Source organism: Biomphalaria glabrata, chromosome 12, assembly GCF_947242115.1.
Source record: "Biomphalaria glabrata chromosome 12, xgBioGlab47.1, whole genome shotgun sequence".
NCBI lineage: Eukaryota > Metazoa > Mollusca > Gastropoda > Planorbidae > Biomphalaria > Biomphalaria glabrata.
The window spans coordinates 24,261,419-24,285,828 of record NC_074722.1 but is presented as its reverse complement, the minus strand read 5'-3'; the positions used below and the strand labels follow the sequence as shown (position 1 = coordinate 24,285,828).

The following is a 24,410-nucleotide window of genomic DNA, read 5'->3' as shown; positions in this document are numbered from 1 at the left end:
TTCACATAGCCATCGTAGACAGGTAATGAAGAATATTTGGTTTCCATACAGGTTGTGCAGTCACATCAATCAAGATGAGGTATTTTCCAGGTGTGACTTTCTTTCTCTTGTATTTCTTTTCACGCTCAAATTTCGTCATTTTGAAAAAGGTGTCAAAGGAAGAACCAGGTAACAAAATTAGCATCCATTAAAAAGAAAAAAAAAAGAAAGGCAAGATTTAAGAAAGAGAAAGACGAAATCGTTTCTGACAGCATGAGAGACATCAAAAAAAAGAAAGTCTATATTAAATAAAGCCACTGGTATCATGGATGAAAGCAACGAGTTCTTATAAGTGATGATAGGCTCTGAACTTTTCATTACGCGCAGGCTCTGAATAGACGGCACATTGCCTAAACTTCTCAAAGACAGTAAACATGCTACACATAACGTGCCGGCTCAGAATAGATGGCACTTTACGTGAAGGCTCTGAATAGGTGTTACGTTGAAAAAATAAATAGCACTTGAACGGCGCCTGATGGTTAGTATAGTTCCATGGTTTAACGTGTGCTGAAAGAAGTTTTACTATGCTAATAATAGCAAATATAGTGCGCTGCACGAGTTGGAGCCTAGAAATCTGGGGCTGAATAGTGCACACAAATTATACTAGGATGTATTTGAATACTTAGATTCTCTGCACCGGATACACCAACACGTTGGCTATTTTGCCTTCATTTCTTAATGAATGGCGCCTGACATAAAATAAGTTCGTTTTCTATATGCAGATATGTGTTTTTATGTTTCTCTTGTAGGCCTACTACTATCTATCTGCCCAAAAATATGGGACGATAAAACTTAGCTAAAACAATGGACTAAATCTTTAATTATTCCACCGCCCTAGAAAGCAAACTTGACACGAAGTCAAAACTATAGAACAAAAAGTCTAATCAGTGATTGGAGAAAAGAATAAATCTAGACCCAATAAAAAAAAGACGAAGAAGTCCTTTCCAGAGAACAGGCAGGCCTTCAACGCTAAAAGAAACTGGGACACAACTTCATAGACTTCAAAAACAACTTTGGACCCTGTTTGGCATGTTGGCATGTGATGAGGAAGTTTAACATTGACAAAAACATTATCGAAGTTATCAAAGTCTTAAATCAAAATACAAATAGCTTACTTTATGAAAGTCACATCAGTACTGTGAAGAGACGAAAGCTGAGCTGGTTTGGTCATAATGTAAAACATGACTCCCAGTCAAAAGTGATCATGCTAGGTACAGTGGACAGGTAACTAAGAAGGAGTCGTTTAAAGAAAAGTTAGCTGGACAATGTAAAAAAAAAAAAAACCTCGACCTACGATTTTTCTTGATCATCTACTAAGAACAACTCTGACCGGGGAAAATAGAAGGTTTTGGGTACGTGAACTGTCACAGCACCACTCCGAACTGTCACAGCACCCCTACGAACTATCACAGCACACATACGACGAAGGTCAATGGACAGAGAGAGATGGAATATTACTAAGTACCCTTAAAGTTTTAGTAGAGCCCATTATACGAATATAGACAAGGAAACGGTGAAACACGAAAAAAAAAGGGGGGGGGGGCGTATATAAAGGGAAAAGACTTGCGATAAGATTTGAGTTAGTGAGACATGTAGATAACCAAAGAATACTAATATATTGAAGAGATTGGGTTTCGGGGAATGGGAGGGTAGATTTGGGCGCCAAGCATTTCCCCCCATGAAGTGGCCCTGAGTTCCTAAAGGACAAACAATGAGGGATTAGCCTGACATTTTGACGTTGATAGGGTCCCGCTAGGTAAAGCGCCCCTGCGCAATTTACAAAGACACCATTCATCAAGAAACAGGGCTCGTAAGTTTCCTGTCGCCAAGACTGAACAGGTGGAGTGATTCCATAAACTGCACTTCACTCTCGCCCAGGGCTTTGGCTTGCCAGAAATTGGTAAAAAAAAAAAAAAAAAGGTGGGGGGGGGGGGGTAGGATTCGATCTGAATTTATCTGAAAATAATTCGTCCTTAAAGTTTATAATAATCTATGAAACGATAATGCCGATAAGGGATTTTTTTATTTTATTTGTTAAATTGCTTTTGTTTAGCGCAACTTAAACTTTGTTGTTTAAAAAGTGTGAATTAATCAACTCCCTCTGTCTAAATGTCTGTGAGGATTATTTCACATGTTTGTCTACCACTATCTATTCTCGAATCAAGTTGAAACTGCACAATAATTCCTTGTCGATGACAACAGATGAATCAGTTAAATATCATTTAATTAATTAATTAATTAATTAGTGGTAATTAATAAATTTTACTTAATGTAGAAAAAGGATATTAATCTTGCAGTGTTAAGTGATTTGGAGTAATTGTGCGGTTCTCACCCTTAAATAAGCTTTTTTTATTTTTTTTTTATTTTGCTTGGAGTCAGGGTAGCACAGTCTGTTTAGAACGAGTACTCAGAGCAAATTTTTGTGGCACAAAAATAAACAAAATAGTGCACTAGTTTGTGCATACATAGTTTGTTTAGTTCTCAGAATAAAATTACATAATCTTGACTCTGATCAGGATATTTGATGTCGCGAGAACTAGCAGCTTAGACACCGCCAAAATTGAAAGACTAGCTAATTCTATAAATAGATTAAGTCTGTCTAACGTTCGCGCCTTTGAAATTGGACCAACCATGGCGAGATAATTCGAAACAGCTTAGGTCTACTGCACTGCCGGAGTTATCCTGTCTGACTATCTACGTCATGTAGCGGAAATAGCTGTGTATAATCAGTAGGCTCCAAATATTCCGCTCTGGAACCGGCGGTTCTAAATCTGATAAGCAAAACAAGCCTTTTATATACGAGGCAGAGTCGAGGCGTGCATTTCATATATAAACTGTGAGCGCCTATGTTTGTGGAAATTTGTGTGCGTCCACATTACACGATTAAAAAGTAGATAAAGTAGATCTGCGTATTTTTTTTTCACTTCACGAGCCCTTCAGAAGAACAATAAAATTGTGTTTTTGAACCGGAATATCCTGGATTCCAATCCTGGTGAAGACTGGGATTTTTAGTTTCGGGATCCTTAGGGTACCTCTGAATCCATCCAGCTCTAATAGGTGCCTCACATTAGTTGGGGAAAAGTAAAGGCGGTTGGTCGTTGTGCTGGCCACATGACACCCTGGTTAACCGTGGGCCACAGAAACAGATAGATGACCTTTACATCATCAGTCCTATAGACCGCATAGCCTGAAAGGGGAAATTTACGTAACTATTTAAAAATAGCTATTTTAATCATTAACAAGTAATTTCTGATGACTCGACACTGAAATGTTATGGGTGGCTCACATAGTATAATCATATGTACATTTTGCCCCAGATTCTTAATTTATTGAAGAAAGGATTTTTTTTCCTTACTAAACTAATATAAGCAGACTCCGTTTTAAACTCAAAAACCCCTTGGCTGTGCAGTGGCAAGTGATGGTTTAGTATTAAAGTTTCACCTAAAATAAACAAAATGAAAAAGAACAATCAGTCACTAAATTTCATAGATACTGTTTTTTAAACTAAAATAATTTTGTAAAACCTCCAGTCATGCTTTTTTTTTTTGTGTGACGAGCTCTGATTACTCTCAAACGTGCTAAAGATTTGACCTACAAATATTCATGCGCGCTTCGTTTCCCGCTTTGCTTCGAGTTGAGAACCTCGAACATTCCAAATGGAACAACGTTCAGAATGAGCTGAAGGCGAGAATCAGCGGCAGGAATCAAGGAGGGCCTAGACACAGATTCAGCAAACAATGCTGGAAGCAAGGGCGGAGATAACAGGTTCGTCAAAATATTTGTCTTCAGGGAATCTAACGGCTCTGGCGTTGAGCTCAACAAAACCTTTCTTTTTTTTTTTTTTTTTTTTGTTTTCTTCAAGTTCACGGAATACTTTCATTTGTCTGTCTCTACACAAACTCAAAGTTGACAAGACTTAGTTAGTCTGTTTCTACAGTCTGTCCATTCAACTCAAAGTTGACAAGACTCAGTTTGTCTGTTTCTACTTCTACTGACTGTTCATTCAACTCAAAGTTTGACAAGAGTCAATTTGTCTGTTTCTACAGTCCGTCTATCTGACTCAAAGCGGACACGACTCAGATTGTCTGTTTCTACATTCTTTCCTATCTACTGAAAATATTAGGCTAAGTTAAAAAAGTATTGTTAGATACAGTAAAATAACTTTTAACAGGTATTACAATATAAAAGATAATATAGATCTAGAATTTATAGAATTGACATTTAGGCTACTGCGCTCTAGATAGTTCTGTTTTTCTTCCTAAATTTGACACCTAGAAATCTGTTATATATATATAAAGTCAATTATTTAAAAATAGCTCACAATATATACCAGTTGTCCTAATCGTATTTACGAAGTAATCAACTATCAAAAAGTGCTGTACTTTCAAAAAAAAATTTCAAACATTTTCAAATAGAATGTAAACCAAAACGTATGTACAAATGGAGGCAGTATTTTTTTTTCCCAAGCCTCTTTCTGAGCTAGAGATAATTAATTTATTGAGCAGAGGAACGTGTTTGAAAGCAAACTGCAGGAATGTAGTTTTATTTCAAGCCACAGTAAGGGAGGAAATTGAATAGAGACGGGAGCGGAGGGGATCGGGAACGGAAGGGCCGGGGAGGGGGGAGGGTATGAAAGTTTCTTGGAACAGATGCGAAGCTTGAGCAGACGACGGTTTTATGGGATTAAACTCTGGAAAGAAACACAAGCGTTTGGCCTGAATGCTTTCTTTAAACAAATTAGTGTGAGCTTAATTCGAGTCAAGAGCCGAACTGAAGAGCGCAGAACAGAACATAAGAAATGGACATTTTTCTTGAACAGTGTCGGAATATCAACATAGACACATCTTTATGGGGAAGGGGAAAACAAACAAGCAAAAGAACAAAAAAAAAAGAATACTCTTTTTAAACAAAGGTTATTTAAGGGGAAGAACCGCATAATTACTGCCATTAATTTCAAGATGATAGGTTTAGCTCCCTTTCTGCTATTTGAAACAAAATTGATTAATTACAACTAATTGATTATTTAATTAATTATTTTTTCAAATATCCGTATATTCTCGTCGATCGTGAATGATTATAAATAATTTCAACTTGACCGAGAATGAGAAATGGAAGAAAAATGAGACAAAACGTAACATGGGGAATAAATCCATACATGCATCCACATCTGTCGTTAAATAGCATTTGTTTCCCTTATTTTTCTATCAAACAAAATAATTAATTACTAATAATTCATTAACTAATTGATTTATGGTTTTAATCGATTCAAGTTTTGTTAGGTACAACGAAAGATTGTGCAAAGTTTCAACTTGATCCGAGAATGGGAAGTGGGAGAGAGCTCATGTTCAAACTTTTCACCAGGCAGACAGACAGACAGATTGAGTTGATATAAGCTTTGTGATAAAAAAAATATTTAAAAAATGGAAAAACTACGAGGCTCTAATACTTTCACCACCAGGGCATCTCGCAAAGAGAAAAAGAAATCTCAACTTGACAGACTTGTCTATCATGAAAACAATTAAATAAAACCAGAAGACAATCAAATGAAGAAGAAATCAATAGAATTATATTGATCAATTCATGCCCATATGAGGACTACCAAATCCAATTTTTCTGACGGCATTTTTTCACCTGGAAGTTCTTAAGAGTCTTATCATACTATGTATTGAAAGTTAGTTTTGACGTCTGTCATCATTATGAGCACGCGCTTTGGAAAGGGAAAGATAAAAAAAAGTCGAAATATGAAAAGGGTAACCAGACGATTGACATTCGCTAAACCAACCAATGAAATACAGTTTAACATTTAGTGTCCTGATAACATTTGAGGGGTGGGGCAGAGTAGTGTTTATTCTCTTTTTAAGTCAAGGCCACGAGCTTACAAGACAGGTGAAGCATGCTATTAGCTTCATGCACTTTTGAGTTCCGTACTAGGCGGGAATTTTTTTTTTGATTAGCAAAATGACTACCATCTCCGGCAATATGAGGGTACGATCAGCCCTTAGGGAAATCTCCTGTCAAAGATATAGGACGAACAGAGAGTTCGCACACAAACCTTATACTTGAAAATGTCCTGTCTTAAAACTTAGGACTACAGTTAGACACGTTTTATGTACGCCCCATAGCCCTTAAGGAGATTGGACACACGTTGGGTAAGAACTCTAGAAACACTTGTTCAGTTTAGGTGTGGTTCTGTAAGTACCAAAACCATTTCACTTCAGTGTATGTATCATGTATTACAGGGCAATCACACCTTGATTCCAGATTGATTAGGTGTTACGGGAAAGGAACAGAAGATCCCGTGTTGGTTATTTATAAATAAAACATTGTTTTAACTACTGCGTTTAAGTCTGTCTCTGATCTTAAATATTTTTTTCTCGTTTTCTCAGTGACTACTTTTTGCACTAGGAAGCGCGGTGGCAGATTGGTAAAGCGCTTGGCTTTCGAACCAGGGGTCCCGGGTTTTAATCCTGGTCAAGACTGGGATTTTTAATTTCGGGATCTTTAGGGTACCTGAAATTAGTTTGGGAAAAGTAAAGGCGATTGCTTGTTATACTGGGCCACATGCCATCATCGTTAGCCGTGTGCCTCAGAAACAAACGACCTTTATATCATCTGCCCTATAGATCGCAAGGTCCAAAAGGAGAACTTCACTTTCTACTTTTCGCATTAAATATAGCCGCCATTAAAATTATAAAGTTACCGACATTGTCCAGAATAAACATACCTAAAGTTAAATTGACGGTGATTCTTGTAAATTATTCGCTAATGATATAGATCAACACTCTGTATGTGGTACAATCAGCCGCTTTGAGTCTTGATAGATACTTTGCCTGTGTGTGGGGGCTGAGCTGACGAGATGGCAACTGGTTGGGTTCCTGAGCAAATGTCTCCATGCTTGGACGACGTCTCGCTAATAGGCTAGAGCAAAAGGGAAAGTTTCCGAGCTGCTAGAGGAGACAGAAAGAAATCACTCAACCGAGACGACGAAAAAAAAAAAAGTGTGAACAGAAAGTGAAAGAGTGTCCCTGAGGAAATAAGCGTATGTCTAACAAAGGCGGATCCAGACGGTTGGGTTTGTTTTTTTGTGGCGGAGTGGGGGGATATGTCTGAGTATACTTTTATGATCTTAACAAAATCTATAGTTTTATTGAAGCTTGAGGGAGGGAAAAAAAGATGAAAAGTTTTGGGACATGTTTGACTTGGTTTAACAGGGCCGGCCTTACTAATTGTGGGCCCAATTTAATTGATGCTTGCGACTACCTTCTATTTTTTGCAATAACTACTGTTACTATTAATTAGATCATTATTATCCAAAATGTAAAAGAAGCAACTTAAGTGTAATAGGCGCCAGAAGGTTAATTAAACTTACGTCAAACGTATTATACACCAAATATGTTAACTCTTTAAGACCTACACCTTTAAAAGCCTGTGACCAGAGCCTTGTTTGTTAATAATATGCTAAATGTAAATTGCGGTCAAATGACCTAAACCGACAACGAGGTTTAAATTCCGGAACAAGCAAAAAAAAAAAGGCAAAGCTGATGGTTGATTGCTAGACAATCCACTTCTAATTTTCATCTACATCGCCACGTTCTATAGTTCACCAGAAACTTAGTCCTGAGCTGTGTTCTGTTTATCTCAGACTTTTAGGATTACATTAATATAGAAAGAAAAATAATAAAGCAGTCTGATAAGATCTCAACCAGCTTCAGCACGGCACGCGCCTCATTAAACGTTGGCCTGTAAACAAACCAATCGTCATCTAGGATTTATCGTCATGTGACCTACAAACCAGGCCATGTGGCGCGATGTAGTCTGGGATATCGTCAAGGAAGTCGTGGAGATACGGAAGGAATTCTTTCTCTTGTAATTGCCGGAGATATTCCAATGATGTACTTGTATACTGTTACAGAGACAAGGGCATTTATGGCAAATCTATCATGTCTTATTTTAGTGGAGATTTTCACGATAAGTTTTTGATTCTAAACCATGTCTAGGTCGCTATATAAATAGATCACTAAGAGACTCCTTAGTTTGTGTTATATGAGATGAGATATCTGACATTGTTGAGACGTGCCCAACTATTTCTCGGGTCTCGTTCAATTACATCCCTCGTCAGCACTTCCTTCACACTGTACACCGGAGGCACCAAATGGCTACCTACTTCTAGTTACCAACCACAGAGGAACATGTCTATATTGCTGGTTTGGGTGTTAGAAAAAGAAAGGATATATAGATTGAATGTGTCCCTTGCAGTGAACCTTTTCTAGGCAGAATTTAAGTCATTGGTTAACAAGCATGACTAAATGCAGGATGCGTAGGGCGTAATCATCTTCTTTTTTTTTTAAGTAACGTCTGTATTTTATAAGATAAGATAATTAAAAAATAAACCTATATCAATTTTTTTTTACCACAAACAAAATACTCAATATTTGTTTCTATTTACTTTATTTTTTTTCTTCTCTGAAAGAATTGTTATACGTAGAAAAATACAAATACTTTTTTTTTCTCCATGTATGCAGTGATAAAGGTGTAGATCTAGTTTACTGCTGACTACATTACATGCGCTGGCCATGAGACCAGGATACAGGGAAGTATTTGGCACAAAGGTGACGATAACAATGTCGGCTGAGCTTCAAGAGGAGATTTTACTTTCGAATAAATGTCTGGATCTGTGTGTGATTTCTGTACGTGTATTGTGTGCGTATATTGTCTGTCATATGTATCATTATTTTGAGGATATTGTGTGTGTAATTTGTGTGTGTTATGTGTAGAGTGTAAGTATATAATGTGTATTGTATCTGAGTATTGTGTGTATGAATGTAGATAATATATTCTTTCCGAAAAGTAATGTCAAAGCACATCTGTATAATCATCTATCTATATATATAATTCTCTTCATGGCTCAAGAGTTTGGACACCACGTAAAGGAAAGATCACTCTTTTATTTTTGTTAGTAGAGTTACCCTACGAAAAGAAAAGGTGGGGGGGGGGGGAGAACAAGTAGTATTCACCCATGACAAAATAGCAGGGCCGGACTTAACCGTTTTACCAAGAAGTCATGGAAAGATCACTCTTTTTTATTTCTACCCCACATAGTTTTAGTCTCTAATTCATAATGCCGTTTTTACTTATTGGATTGGCATTTTTCTTATTGAAGGACACCCCAAAATGACAATTTTTGTTTATATATTTCATTAGATTTGTATGAGTTTTCAAAAGATTTTAAATTATTTCCGGAGATTTCCAGGACCTTTTCGTATATTTTGCACTTTCAGGAGATTTCAAGGTGCTCCTTGTAAATCAGGAGGCTGTGGGAATTCTTTTATAAGTTATAAAATGGTTTAATTTAATAATTTACACATAGAATTAGCGCAGGTCCTATGAAAGTGCCGGGCCCACTGCAGTCGCATAGGTTGCATTGGCCTAAGGCCGGCCCTGCAAAATAACGGCGTATGTTACGCCGTTTGTCGACTAGTTTGTTTTATTCCTAAAATGCTATGACTAGAATAGGACACAGGCCAACGAATATAATCAAAAGACTTATTACTAAAGCTGCAAGTTAAGTTGCAGTGCAAGACTGAGAAAAAAAGTTCGTCTAGTATTTTCTATGCATATATTATCCCACAAAGGGTGGGGACTCGAGACAAACGGAACTCTAGTCCGAGGCCCCCAACAGAGTGCTGCAGCGAAAAGTATTTATAGTGGCAGAGTGACCAACTCGTACTTTTCTCAGGATCCAGATATTTTGTAGATGTTACCAGATATTGTTGATTTTATTAGCTCTAATTGTTATTTGTAAATCGAGTTCGTAGAGTGCATATCATAATGACCTGATAAGAAAAAAGCTTCTTTAAATATGACTGAAAAAGAGATGAGGATAAATAAAGGTGGTAGACTTGTTGAATAAAATCCTTTTTATTTTACTTTTAAAGATGAAAAAAAAAACTTAAGAAAATGTTTCAAAACTGAGAGAAAGTTAAGTTATAAAAACAAGTTGAAGCAATTAGCTTCGTTGGACTTACATTTGGAAAGCAAGACGAAGTAAGTTTGAATTTCTGCTTTGAAGATTGTCATTGGCGTTCTAGAGAAATACTTCAAAAGAAAAAGAGAGAGAGATGTAGAAATAAAAAAAAGACAGAAAGTGAGAAATGAGAGAGAGAAAAAAAAATGTAAAGATAGTAGGAGAAAGTCAGAGAGAGAGGTCCAACTTGTGTGTGTTCTAGCATGTTACAACGTCTAAGACAACTCCTAGGTCAGGTGCAGTGTTCTATCGCTATAGCATCCAATCTCAACTTCTTTACTGGCTGTCAAAAGATACACTATCAAAAAAGCTGCTTCCTTTGATCTCTAGCCATGACGTAGCCACTAACATGAACATTTTTTTTTTAAAACATTTTGTTTTCACACCTAGATCAAAATTTAATTTCCGCAGCCATCTTGTGAAAAGATAAGATAGTCTTATAAGTACCCTCTTCCTTTTTCTCATGTTGGAGAGAGTAGGTCTGAAATGTAGAGAAGAGAGAGAGAGAGAGAGAGAGAAAGTGGGGAGGGAGAGAAAGAGGAGGAGAAACAGGAAGAGAGGGTGGAGAGAGCAAAAGGGGAAAGAGAAATGGGAGCAGGAGGTGAGGGAGAGTAAGTGGGAGAGAAAACGGGAGAAAGAGAAGGAAAGAGAAAAGGAGAGAGAAAAAGAGAAAAAAAAGAGAAATGGTTAGAAAAGGGAGAAAGAAATGTAACCATCGCGTCTTTTTTTTTTTTATGTCTGGCTGATTTTTTTTTTCTTCTAAAGATGCTGGGACAGAGAGTGAGGAATAAAAGAAGCGCTGGGGTTTATGGGGAGTGGAGGATCTTCAAACTATGTTGATACGTAAGCAGGAGGCAAGAATTCTGTATGAATGTGTCTTTTGTATGTGTGTGTGTGTGTTAGTCTGTACGCGTGTGTTAGCCAGTATGTGTGTGTTAGTCTGTATATCTAAGCGAGAAACAATTCAACAGTATGTATGGCGGTAGCAGGGAAGGGAGACAACTGTTTACACGTGAGCAGAATGTGAAGCAGACGTTGAACAGTGCTGTATGCTGTATGTGTACACGAAATAGTGGATGTGAGGGAGAAACAAAGAGGTACAGAGAACAGCAACTGGTTCACTTTATGCATGGAACTAAGGAAAGCCACAGCGACTTTGTAGGGAAAAGGGAGGGGGTGTGAATTTAAATAATTGCACAAGGTTTACAATCTATTAGATGGATCCCTAAAAAATAACATGTATATCAAAAAAAATAAATATGTGCTACTTTGTAGTATCTATGTACCCATCTTTCGCACTATCTCTCTCTCCTCCTTCTTCTCTCCCCCCCTCCCCCCAATAAAAAAAAGTATTACTTCAAGTTATGGTCTCGTCGACGTTTGCCTGAAGCCAGACCACAGAGGACAAAACATCAGGTGGCAGGCTGAGGCTATGATTGAGTCTAGTCTTATTGTAACTACTTGTAACTCTATTTGTTTCAATTGGCTGAGTTGCAGTTGCTCGCGCCCAGAAACAATTTTGAGAAAGTTCATAGGTCAGTTTGATCTTACTTGTTTAGAAACGAACATTTGGCAACTGACTTTTGAAAAAGGCAAAACAAAAAAACAATACAAACAAAGAAACAGCGGCAGATCATTTTTTAGCCTTTAAAAAAATCTACTTTTAAAGAGAGGTACCAAAAAAGTTCATCTTCTTTATTTGCAGTAAAATATTGAAGTAACAGTTTGGGGAGCAAGACTGTAAGGCATAATCTGATTCGTCAATGAAATACAGTTTACAAGATATACAGTACAGACCGAACTGTTAAGATGAGCGCTGAGATATTTTCGTCTGCTGTGCTGTATTCATGGATGCTCCAGACTTACACAAACATTCTTTTTTTTTTTTTTTTGACAACTAGACACGATTAACTAAGACAATGCAGCTAAAGGGGAAAAGGTATTTCAGCTTCTGGTTACAGGCTCATAAAACTTTCTATTCAAAGCTTTAACCAAATATAAAAAATAGATACCATTGATCGATCGCTCATGTTGCTTTTATTAGTAAATAGGGTGCCTAATTTTGAATATGTAACACTAAGATTTCACATACACACACATTACATTATATATATTTCTTTTAATTAATCCTTGTGTTGTCAGGTAAAAGAAATAATAGTGCAAATTTTCAGCTTGATCCGAGATCGGGTGTTGGAGAAATAACATGTACAAACTTTTGGCCAAACAGACAGACAGACAAAGTGTTGATATAAGGTTTGTAAAAAAACGAATTACCCATGTTACTACAGATGATACGAAGGAATAAAAAGAATTACCCATGTTACTACAGATGATACGAAGGAATAAAAAGAATTACCCATGTTACTACAGATGATACGAAGGAATAAAAAGAATTACCCATGTTACTACAGATGATACGAAGGAATAAAAAGAATTACCCATGTTACTACAGATGATACGAAGGAATAAAAAGAATTACCCATGTTACTACAGATGATACGAAGGAATAAAAAGAATTACCCATGTTACTACAGATGATACGAAGGAATAAAAAGAATTACCCATGTTACTACAGATGGCACCACTTGCATTGAAGTAAGCTCTAAAAAAAAAAGACTAACAAAGACATGATACTTCTCCTTGCTTGCATTGTTTACACAGATCAGTGGTTCCCAAACTTTTTCCATAACGGAACACTTCGTACATTCTGAGTATTTAGCGGAACACTTGTCTTATTTTATTTACAGAGATTAATTCACATGGCGGCCTACTAGTTAATTATTCCAGTAGTTCGAGGAACACCTATTCAGGCCTCGCGGAACACTCGGGTTTTGCGTAACATTTTGGGAAACACTGACACAGACTTTATTTATTTAGAACAACTGGCGGGGGGGGGGGGGGTGTTTTGGTGAAGTGCATCGCACTCAATACTTGAGTTGAATCTCGGACAGGTATAGAACTCAGTTGGATTGGACTAGAATTATTGAACATTCTCCATTATTCACATTAGCTATAGATAAATGAAAACCCTGATAAATTTGAAGATGGAGCCCGTTTTCATTGGTTCACTGGATAAAAGTATAAATTAAATTCAGCGTACAACTTTGATACATTAGCATCGGCCTATCAAAAATAATACATATATATTCTTTTATTTGTAGCTACCTTGGACTTTAGTTTACTTATTATACAAAATATTAAGAAACAACGTTCGTTAGGGTTACATCATATTACATAATACAGTCACTGATACAGTGTATTAGAAACAATTAAACAAGAAAAATAATGTTATAAATAAAGTGAATGCGTGAATGTAATGACTTTGTATGTCCTGCGCATGCGTGACACTTTGGTAGTTTCTAATGTAAGAAGCGCGCGATATCATGAATGGCTATTAAATGTACGTCAAGACGGATAGGTCGCAGCATTAGGGAACGAATTTATATAAAAATGCTTTTGAAACAAAATTTGAAGGTTATTTTTATTAATGAAATGAATGGACTATATGTTGTATGTTCATGTGTTCTAGTAAAAAAAATAACACTGCGAAGAGCAGATATATCATCTTAGAATTAGATCTTCTGTTACGCGCATGCGTGACCTTCCGGTCTTTTCTTATGTAAACATGGCTATATAACCATATGACTATATGGCTATATGACCTAGATCCATGAAATCGTAATATTTTCAAAGAGTTGGGAAACTTTTTTTTTTAGCGTCTTAAGTTTGTTTTAGGGCTACTTTACATATGTTACTTTTCCAATTAGTATCCAAGGAACATTTATGCCAAGTTCTAAATCCACCATAGGCGAAAAATGGTCTTTGCGGTATGTGGCAAAATATGTAGGTAGTAGCTGGCCGTTCAAGTTTAATGTAAAATCTAGTAGATTTGGCGAGATAGAAAGTTTGTTCGAGTAGGCTAGTTTAAGGGGAGATGATTTGCAGACTAGTGCATGGCAGACAACGGACAGAGGCATTTGAAGTCCAAACAGGAGTGAGACATGGCTGTTTAATCTCTCCATTCTTGTTTCTACTAGCCATAGATTGGGTCTTGAAGACAGCAACAGACCAGAAGCAGAACGGTATACAGTGAACACTGTGGAAACAGTTAGATGACCTTGACTTTGCAGATGACTTGGCTTTTCTTTCTCACACACATCAGCAGATGCAGGAAAAGATACATGTTGTTGCTGACAATTCAGCCAGAATGGGTCTTACCATAAACTGAAGGAAGAGCAAGATGTTCAAGATAAAGGCATATAACAATACCCCCATTACAGTCCAAGGTGAGGCACTGGAAGAGGTGGAAAGCTTCACCTATCTTGGCAGTATCATGGGCCACCATGGAGGAACAGATGCAGATGTCAGAACCCGCACTGATAAAGCTCGAGCAGCCTTCCATCAGCTGAAGAACACCTGGGGATCTAGGGAAATAAGCGCTACCACCAAGATTATGCTCTTTAACACCATTGTTAAGCCGATGCTACTTTACGGAGCAGAGACCTGGAGAACCACCATCACCACCATGAAAAAAATCCAGGTATTCATCAATACCTGGCTGAGGAAGATTCTTATGATCTGCTGGCCAGACAAGATCTCGAATGAGGAACTGTGGCAAAGAGCAAAACAGCAGCCCATTGAAGTAGATATATTTCAGAGACCCTGGAGATGGATAGGTCACACCCTTCGCAAGCCGGCATCCAACATAACAAGCCAAGCCCTAACCTGGAACCCCCATGGAAAGAGGAAGAGGGGACAGCCCAGGAATACATGGCGACGCGATTTGGAAGCAGTTGCCTAGCAGATGAGCAAGACGTGGAGACAGCTGGAGAGACTCGCCCAGAACCGAGATGCCTGGAGGAAGCTGGTTGGTGGCCTATGCTTCAGAAGGCACCACAGGCAGAGATGATGACGAGATGAGAAAGCACCTGAAAGCGCGCATATATATGTATATAATGGCTCAGTTAGACAGTGAACTATATGCAGATGTACTTACCAACATTTAGATCATAGTCCACTAAAGGATACTTTAAATTTATATGCCCAGTGTCCACGGTAAGACTTAAAAAATATTCTTTACATCGGTGATGCTCTCTCTACGGCCAGCGGGCATTTTTCGGCTTGTGACCCTGATGCTGTTCTACCTCCTTGAAATTATAGATAGTGCATAATGAAGCCGCAGAGATTAATTCACTTGTACTTCATTCTCTTGTACTTCATTCTCTTGTACTTCATTCTCTTGTATTTCAATGACAAATTCTCTTTTACTTAATTATCGTATAATTGCTTCTCTTGTACTCGAGTCTCTTATACGTAATTCTCTTGAGAAGTGACAAGTCCCTCGTGTGAACAATGTTATGGCCCCGTTGCTTTACATCCACTGCTTAGTCTCATCTGTCCATTGGTTCGTTTGTTCTAAAGAAGAGACAATATCTCTCGGAATCGAAGACAAGCCTTAATATTACAATATCTCTCTTTCCTAGTCATTAAGGTCACCAAGGGATACTTTCTGTTTTTGTTTTGCAGGATAGGTCCCTAAGTCTGGTACGAACCATTTTTAGCTTCTTTATATCATCTGCCCCAATTTTCAATGGATCTAGAAGCCACAAAAGGGGATACTAAATAGTTAACAAAAAATAGGGCGCATAATACTAACAATGTTTATATACCGAATCTATCTATGGCCTCCTTCAGTCGCGAAGTGACTATGGATCATCTCGGTGAGATGAATGCCTGGGCATTAATTGTGGTCGGAACGATGTCGCCCACACATCAGTTCCCCCACCTCTTCACGCAGCTGATGTGTCCAAAGAAACGGCAGTGCCGATACAGTTTGGGTTCAGCGGCGTCGCAGGTTCTGCCAGAGTGTAGCGCTGGGTGCTGCAAACTGCCTTAGGGTCGCCAGCTCCTGATTTTTCCTCAGGGTTGACTCCCGAAGCCTTTCCCATGATTGGGTATAGCTGCAAGGCAACAGAGGTTTGAATTCAGAGTTTTCCTTCTCCTAGGTGGGTAGCCAGCAATGGCTAACGAGCCCCTCCTGCCCGAAGCTTACTGGTTAAGGCGCCAGTTACTCGCCTTTGTCCCTTCTCCTGTTAGTGAGAACAGTTCCGCCGGACTCAATATCTGAGCCACACGTGAAGGCCAGGAGTTGGACTGGTTGTCAGAGGCTATTCGAGACACATGCCATTTGGAAGCATTTTAAAGGTAGTGGAGTGCTTACATCCATTACCACTTCTGATAATGACAACCTTGCATATACCGAAATGTTAGAGTAAATATTATTCGTTGTGAAGGTATCAGCTTTGTCCAACAGAGATGTATTAAATCTTGAGTAAAACACAGAGTCAACATTCTACAAGTAATCAACATGTAATCAACAGGCAATACCAATCAGCATTTAATATATTAATGATATGCAGTTGCATTCAATATTTATTACTTTCATTTACATAAATCTCGTTTTTATTTCTTTAGGGTTATAAAATATTGGAGCAGAGTATCGATCTTCACTAGGTCAGCGTGTATCAATTAGAACAAATCACTTCTCCTTCCAACACCAACCAATTCTCCATCCACCTGATCATAAAGCGATACATTTCCTATCAACCATTCTTTTTTCTATTACCCCCTAGTTCATGACATGGGAGAGCAGGTTCACACTGACCTGCATGAAAGACCACATTAACCGCAAAGAGTATATAGGCAAGTGAGCTTCAATTTCTGATCTCACCAAATCACTTCCAGAACTGTAATCCTACCTCCAAGCACTCCCTTCCGCTTTCATTAGGCTCCCCCATCTCCCCTCCTTGTCTCATTAGTTGTTATGCACATGTAATGCTTTAATAGCTTAACCACCTCCCCCCACATTCGATTTGTAATGTAAAGGGGGTAATAAAAAAAAGTATGCTCCATTGGCAAAGACTTCAAAGGATTCAATATTACTTCTTCCTCTTATATTGTTCCGTAGCTGGCAATGCTAATGAATGTGATTCTGTCACGATTCCATTTTTTTTTATGAAAATCTTTTTATTCTTTACAACTGTAGTTGTTTCGGTGGCGGTTGCCTGTTGATTATGATTGCTTTAATGATCTGTGTGCATAATAATCAAGCCGTGAATATTTTCTTCATCCTGTGCCCGGTTTCGCCAGCTACACTAATTGGATTGCGCATGCGTGATGTTTCTTAATTACCATTCCCGCGCTTTTTTTTTTTAACAGCCAAAGAATATCAAACGCCAAACGCATGCGCACACAAACACACGTTTACAATATCAAAGTTTCAAATTATGAAGGGAATACATTGACCAACAGGAAATACACAGGAAATACAGCAGCATAATTAGGTAAAACAAAGAATAAGAAAAAAATCCACATTGTAAAGGCTCTTTGAAGCGCTGGGATGGAATTGATAAAAACTGGATATAATAAAATATAACCTTGCCTTTTTTTTTTTCAGGGGATATACATTTTTAGGTAACATAAAATATTTTAATAAAGTCGAGGCTCATTCTCAGTTTTGAAACATGGTGTCGTTAGTGCATAGCCCAATCGTTTTTGTCGAGCTTTTATCGAGTCACTCCGTCTCTCTGTCTGTCTGATTAAAATCTTTTACACTTGCCATTCTCGGATTAAGTTGAAACTTTGCACACGTATTTATAATTTTGCACACGAATTTATTGTCAATCACGAGTTGAATTCAGGCTTGAACAGCTTTCTTTTTTCCCCTCGCTTATATCAAAGAGCAAATGGGATTCTTGTATACATGCGTGTAAAAGTAGCAGGACCAGAAGAGTATTTAACTCAAATGTTTACAGTAATAACTATGCCAACATATTCCATCCAAAGGTCAACCAAAGGTACCAATAAGGTGACAAAATACAGCTGACTAAACTGGCTTGACAAAAAATCTAAAAGTGCTTTCGAATCTAAAAAAAAGTATCATCCACTGATAAACGGCATACCCTTTTGGACAACAAACTACATGATTGATTCAAAATTATCGATGCGGTTTCGCACAATATAAGAAGTTGTTTTTTTTACAAGTATTTTTGTATGTTTTACTTGCTTTACTATTAAAAGTGAAAGCAGGCTCAGTATGTAACAAGCTTTAGTGTTACAATGGATTCGAAATGGTCATACGTCTTGGTATTTTCAGATCATAATTTTAGTCGAAGATACTCGTGTCGGTGAGAAAATAACAGACTACCCGTTGACCAATTTAAATAACTTTAATCCGCCAGTAGAAATCGAGAAAAAGATTGCACAATTTACATCAAGCAGTAATACACATTTAATCCAAAATGCAATAATACTTATTCAAAAGTAGACTTAACATGAAGCTTAAAACCTATTGATAGTTCAGACTAATTTGTGAACCCTGAAATAAGTTCGTCTCCTCTATATTCAAATTTTCCTATTAAGAATATAATATAAAAACTTTTCATCCTAAATAACTATATACATACACAGTGCTTTTTTTTTTGGTAAAAACAAAATAGGTGCCGGTACTCAATGATGGATTGCTTAACTTTTAACTACTAATAAATTAATAATAAACGTTAAAATACAAGAAAAGTCATATTTTTTCCCCACATTGAAAAAGGCGCCGGTACGCTGTCACAAAAAAAAGCAATGTATATATATTATAAAATATATATATAGGGAGTTAATTAGATATGGCATGTTTTGAAGGAGACCATTACTTGCAAACTGATACACATACACTCATTGAAACTTCTGTACTTCCATTACTCATTCATAGAGGTCAACGATTTTGTTTTTTCGTGTAATTCTCTTGTTCATTACATTACATCAATGGCCCCGAGCCCATGTGTACTTTGCTACGCCACTACAAAACATATCCTTCAACATCTTACACCTAAACCTCACAAACTTATATACCCACATAACATCATGTATACGAAGAAATAATTAATAAATGATTGTGAAAAAATAAATGATAGAAAAAATCTCTGGACAACGTGAAGATAATGACATAGACAAACAAACATTGTAGCATAAAAACGACATCACAAGACTTACCTGTTGAAATAAACCCAGAAATGTCTAGATGTCAACAGCAGCACTCTCAATGTAATCCACAGGCATTGAAAATGCCGCTCTAACTCATCCAGGGCTTTAACAGAATCAATAAACCTAGCTTGATTCTTTTATCCGTGCGGTAAAACAAATTGATGACGTCTTGGATTTTATATTTACGTCCTAAAAAAATAAATAAAAAATAAAAAATTATTTGGAAGTAAATTTGATTTTTTTTTTCGGTTTGTTTATGTAGAAAATATTTTTTCTCTAAAAAAAACCTTAACATTTCGGCTCGAAAACAAATTCTCCATAATTTGTGAGTTCCTTTTAAGTTTTTTTTTTTTCTGAGAGATAATATTTTAAAAAGATGATAAAAAAGTAAGGGAAAAATCCAAACAGAATTTAAAACTGAAACTACAAGTAAAAAAAAAAAACACAACACATCCTCAGGGGAGACAAGCCAGGAGATACAACAAAGAGTTATTCTTACAAATGTCGACTCCCACATGCACGATGCTATGACATGAAGTTTGGTGGGAAAGACGTTGAAGAGCATACACGCGTTTTTTTTTTTTTTTTTTTTTTTTTAAGATTTTCTGATATCTGGGCAAAAAAAGCATAGCATTAAAAAATCAAAGAGGTTTTTGGAAGAAAATGATCAATGACTAGAACAAGTCTAGGCCCAAATCATACAAAACCGACTTTAATATATGCATACATGGGACGCGGTGGCTGAGTGGTTATGCGCTTTGCTTCCAAACCTGGAACCTGGGTTCGAACCTCGGAGAACACTGGGTACCTGACTTTAGTTGGGGAAAGTAAAGGTTGGTCGTTGTGCTGGCCACATGACAACCTGCTCGTTTACCGTTGGCCAAAGAAACAGATGACTTTAACATCATCTGCCCTATAGATCACAAAGTCTGAAAGGGAAATTTACACGCATACACAAAATCCATATTTCAGGCTTTTAAAAAGCCTTAGATATAAGCAATTAAAATATTGACCAAATATTGTTATTTAAAAAAAAACCCAAGGTTTTAAAGAATGTGTGGAAAGTGGTCCATACGCAGGGTTTATTTAACCTATTCTCACATTGACTATCAGAAGCTATGAACTACAAACTATCAACAACTACAACCCTATCTCCGCCAACACAAATAGGAGAGATGTCTGCATATTGAAAGTGTTATCGATTTTATTGTATTGTTATGTTGACTGATTACATGACACCACTATCAATATTATTATTACATTGGGAATCTTTATTTTATTCAATAAACAGAATGTCGGTCAAATATAGTTCAAAGTGAGCCAGGCCCAACTGATGTTAGTGAATTATTATTTAATAGAAGATTTAGTAAATGGTCTATTTTTTATAGAAGACCTCAAGGATGAAACCTTACCCTAAAATTATCTAAAATGCTATTGTGCATAAACTATTTGTGATATGCTGCACCCCACTTGCATAATATGAAACACTACTTATGAAATCCTGTTTTAAAATAGATTCGACTTTTATACATGCTAAATGTATTTCTCTTTTAAAACAAAAGTAAACACTTGATTGAAAACGTTTGTAGCTTGTATAGCTGAAAACACAAAATACACAAATATTTGCAATTGTCGTCCTCTCAGGGGCTGCTAAATATGAATAATAAGAGAACCTTTTGAACATTCAACATGAAAAACATTTTTAAAAAAACTTTCAAAAATGCTTATATAGCTATATCAATTAGTTTTGGATCAGTTACGTAATTAAATTTGTAATAGATCCAGACCAGTGATGCCCAAAATACAGCCCGCCGGTTAGATCCGGCCCGCGACGTGCTCCCCCTACGGTCCTCAGAAACGTCGGCACAAATATAGGAATATAGAACCTACCAGGATAAGAGAACGGTTCTTTAGTTTTTTTTTGTGGGGGACATGATACCATGCTGGGCAAAAATGTGTTTGTTTTAAACAGAAAATGTGTTTGTTTTAAACAGAAAATGTGTTTGTTTTAAACAGAAAATGTGTTTGTTTTAAACAGAAAATGTGTTTGTTTTAAACAGAAAATGTGTTTGTTTTATACAGAAAATGTGTTTGTTTTAAACAGAAAATGTGTTTGTTTTATACAGAAAATGTGTTTGTTTTATACAGAAAATGTGTTTGTTTTATACAGAAAATGTGTTTGTTTTATACAGAAAATGTGTTTGTTTTATACAGAAAATGTGTTTGTTTTATACAGAAAATGTGTTTGTTTTATACAGAAAATGTGTTTGTTTTATACAGAAAATGTGTGGTGGCTGTTTCACAAAATAACAACAAAACAGAAACAGAACGTACGCCATTTTCTGACGCGTCAAATAAAAAACTCAAATATTCCCAATAATAAATATAAGTACTTGATCCTCGAAGAGGCGCGGTGGCTGAGCTGTAAAGCACTTGGCTTCCGAGCCCGGGGGTCGCAGGTTCGAATATAGTGAAGACGAGGATTTTTAATTTTGGGATCCTTGGGTACCTCTGAGTCCACCCAGCTCTAATGGGTGCCTGACATTAGTTTGGAAAAAGTAAAGGCGGTTGGTCGTTGTGCTGACCACATAACACCCTCGTCATTGGTAGGCCACAGAAACATCATCTGCCCTATAGATTGAAAGGAGAACTTTACTCTTTTTTACTAGATCCACGAGTCTCAAAATAATTTCAGCTCCATTTCATTACGTTTTTGTATCTTTTCGATCACGTGGCCCGCGACACTAGTGTTGGAAATTAAGATGACCCACAGATTGAATTCGGTTGGGCACCACTGATCTAAACTAACAATAATACAAATATGTGCAATTATAAATGTTTTTAAAAATTGTTTTGTTTAGCGCTATTTCATGCGTTTAACTTCCTCAATACGCAATGATCCTATCACTTGCCTGGACCAGTTGGGAAGTGATGGGGAAAGAAAGAACGGGGTATCTGGGTGATCACTTTTTAATTGCATTTATAAAAAAAAATCGCTGAACGGCCTGAATTCGAACTCAATGGCTAAAGCCTCCACAACTGCCTCAAGTGTGAGCGTTAACCACTGTGCCAGGAAAGTGCTTATAAAATAGAATTTTTAATAGTTATCTAATGTTAGTTTCAAACTTTGTTACAAAGTATCAAGGGGACTAATTCTAATTATACTACCTTTTCAGTCAGGTACAATTTCTGTCCCTTTTTGGAGATACCAAACAAAATAATATATTACCAATAGGTAATTAACTATTTTTTTTGTTTATTAGCTTTTCTTTTGTAAGGTAAAAGAAATAATTGTGCCAAATATTCTTATTGCACTAATATAAAATAATGCACTTAAGTTGAAAAGAGCTCCAACTTACAGATTGGAGATCTAGTATAAGCTCTGATCATCTTAGAGATTGGAGATCTAGTATAAGCTCTGATCATCTTACATATTGGAGATCTAGAATAAGCTCTGATTTTTTAAAAATAATTGTTACGTCTCGTCATATCGAACTATTGGTTAGAACAATGTAAAGAAATACATTACCGAGAGTGACATTAACTTTGACAAACAATCACTTCAATACACTTGATTCATCAGCACACCACGTGATATACACAATCCATTGAGCTAACTGTGCATTGAAGTCTTCTTTCAAACACTCACTCTAACCCAGTTACAAAAAAACCCAAACGGCTTTTCTTAAGTTCTCTTGCAATGTAAGCCTCCAAAAGTGGCCAGGGTTATGAATTTCAAAAAGCCTGCTACTTGCCTTATGCAACGTCTGAATCTCAGAGAAATAAAAAAAATATCTTTTTTTTTTCATCAGTAGACGAGACGTCAGTCTGAACTGAAGAGTGTAGCAAGGGGAGTGGGGGGAGGGAAGAACAGGGTGGGAAAGAGGAGAGAAGAATTTTTAACTCACGTTTGTTGGCTCGTTCAAGACAAACTTCACTCACAGCAATTGCTGAAAGTAGGTTAAAGGAGGGAGAGAGAACGATAGAGAGAGAGAGAGAGAGAGAGAGAAAGATAGAGAGGGGGGAAGAGGGAGGAGAAAGGAGTAAAAAATCCAAGGGATGGAGTGACGGGGGCTACTCTAAAAAGTCATTGCGCCCTCGAAGTGCAAGAAGAAAAGGTATGTGGTTGGGGGGGGGCATGAAACGGCGCTGGAAGTCAGGTATAAAGATTAGGGAATGGGGGTGGGAGGGTGAGTTGTTTATTTTAAAAGCATAAAGTAGACAGTGTGAGCATTCATTAGAATGTGCTCGGGGGAGGAGTAGGTTTGATGGCAATGAGAGGAGGCTGAGTCGCGGAGGGGAGGGTGGGTTGATGGAGAGGGGAGGGTGGATTGATGGATATATTAGGAATTGGATAATTGAGATAAATACAGAGAGCAAATGGTGGATTACCGAGAGGCAGCAGTGAGGCTTAAATTAAGACAAAGAGGGACGAAAAGAAATAGAGAGAGAGAGAGAGAGAGAGAGAGAGAGAAAGGGAGAAAAAAAACAACAGTACATGTAGAATGAATTGAGCAAATGTAATTAATAGTTTGAAGATATTCTAAAGAGGTCTATACATTACTGACTGTAAGGAAATCTCCTCAGCTTGGTTGAGAAGGATATTCTGTACCCTAGAGTTGGTTGACTGGGATATTCTGTACCCTAGAGTTGGTTGACTGGGATATTCTGTACCCTAGAGTTGGTTGACTGGGATATTCTGTATCCTCAGCTTGTTTGACTGGGGAACTCTATATCATCTTTAAATTGGTTGACTGATATTCTGTATCCTCAACTTGTTTGACTAGGATATTCTATATCCTTAAATTGGTTGATTGGAATATTGTGTATCCACAACTTGGTTGACGAAGACAGTTTGTGTTGCCATGTTTGTTCAGTAAAATTATTCTATAAGATTCTATAATTCTAAAATGTACACCAAAATGACCACAAACCTTTTAAAAAAAAAGCTTTATTTGTGGACCGGATACACCAAAATGTTGGTTATTTATGTGTGTTTTTTTCTGCCCTGTAAGAAAACCTGCAACATTGCGTTCTGTTCGAGTCCAGCAGTACTATTGTTAATTTCAAGCCAAAATTGAATACATGTATTATGTATTTATACAAGAAAATATTTGTATTTGTGTTAGCCTTTGTGTGTATACAATTGTATTGGAATATAATAGATGTAAGGGGGGCAGCGGCCGAGTGGTTCAGCGCTCGTCTTCCGAACCTGGGGTTCTGAGTTCGAATCTTGGTGAAACTGGGATTTTGAATTTCGGGATTTTTAGCGCGCTCCAGAGTCCACCCAACTCTAATGGGTACCTGACTTTAG

The 24,410-nt window shown here is 37.2% G+C and overlaps 1 protein-coding gene across 1 annotated transcript in view; it reads right to left on the bottom strand.

Moving 5' to 3' along the window:
- The window catches only part of LOC106061345 (nucleoredoxin-like), a 72,656-nt gene extending 49,822 nt beyond the window's left edge, over positions 1-22,834 (bottom strand). The window contains exons 1-2 of the mRNA XM_013219440.2: positions 22,626-22,834; positions 19,106-19,285 (exon numbers count right to left, since the gene is read on the bottom strand). The gene's annotated coding sequence lies outside the window, so the exon portion shown is untranslated. The remainder of the gene's footprint in view (positions 1-19,105; positions 19,286-22,625) is intronic.
- Positions 22,835-24,410: the final 1,576 nt, after the last annotated feature.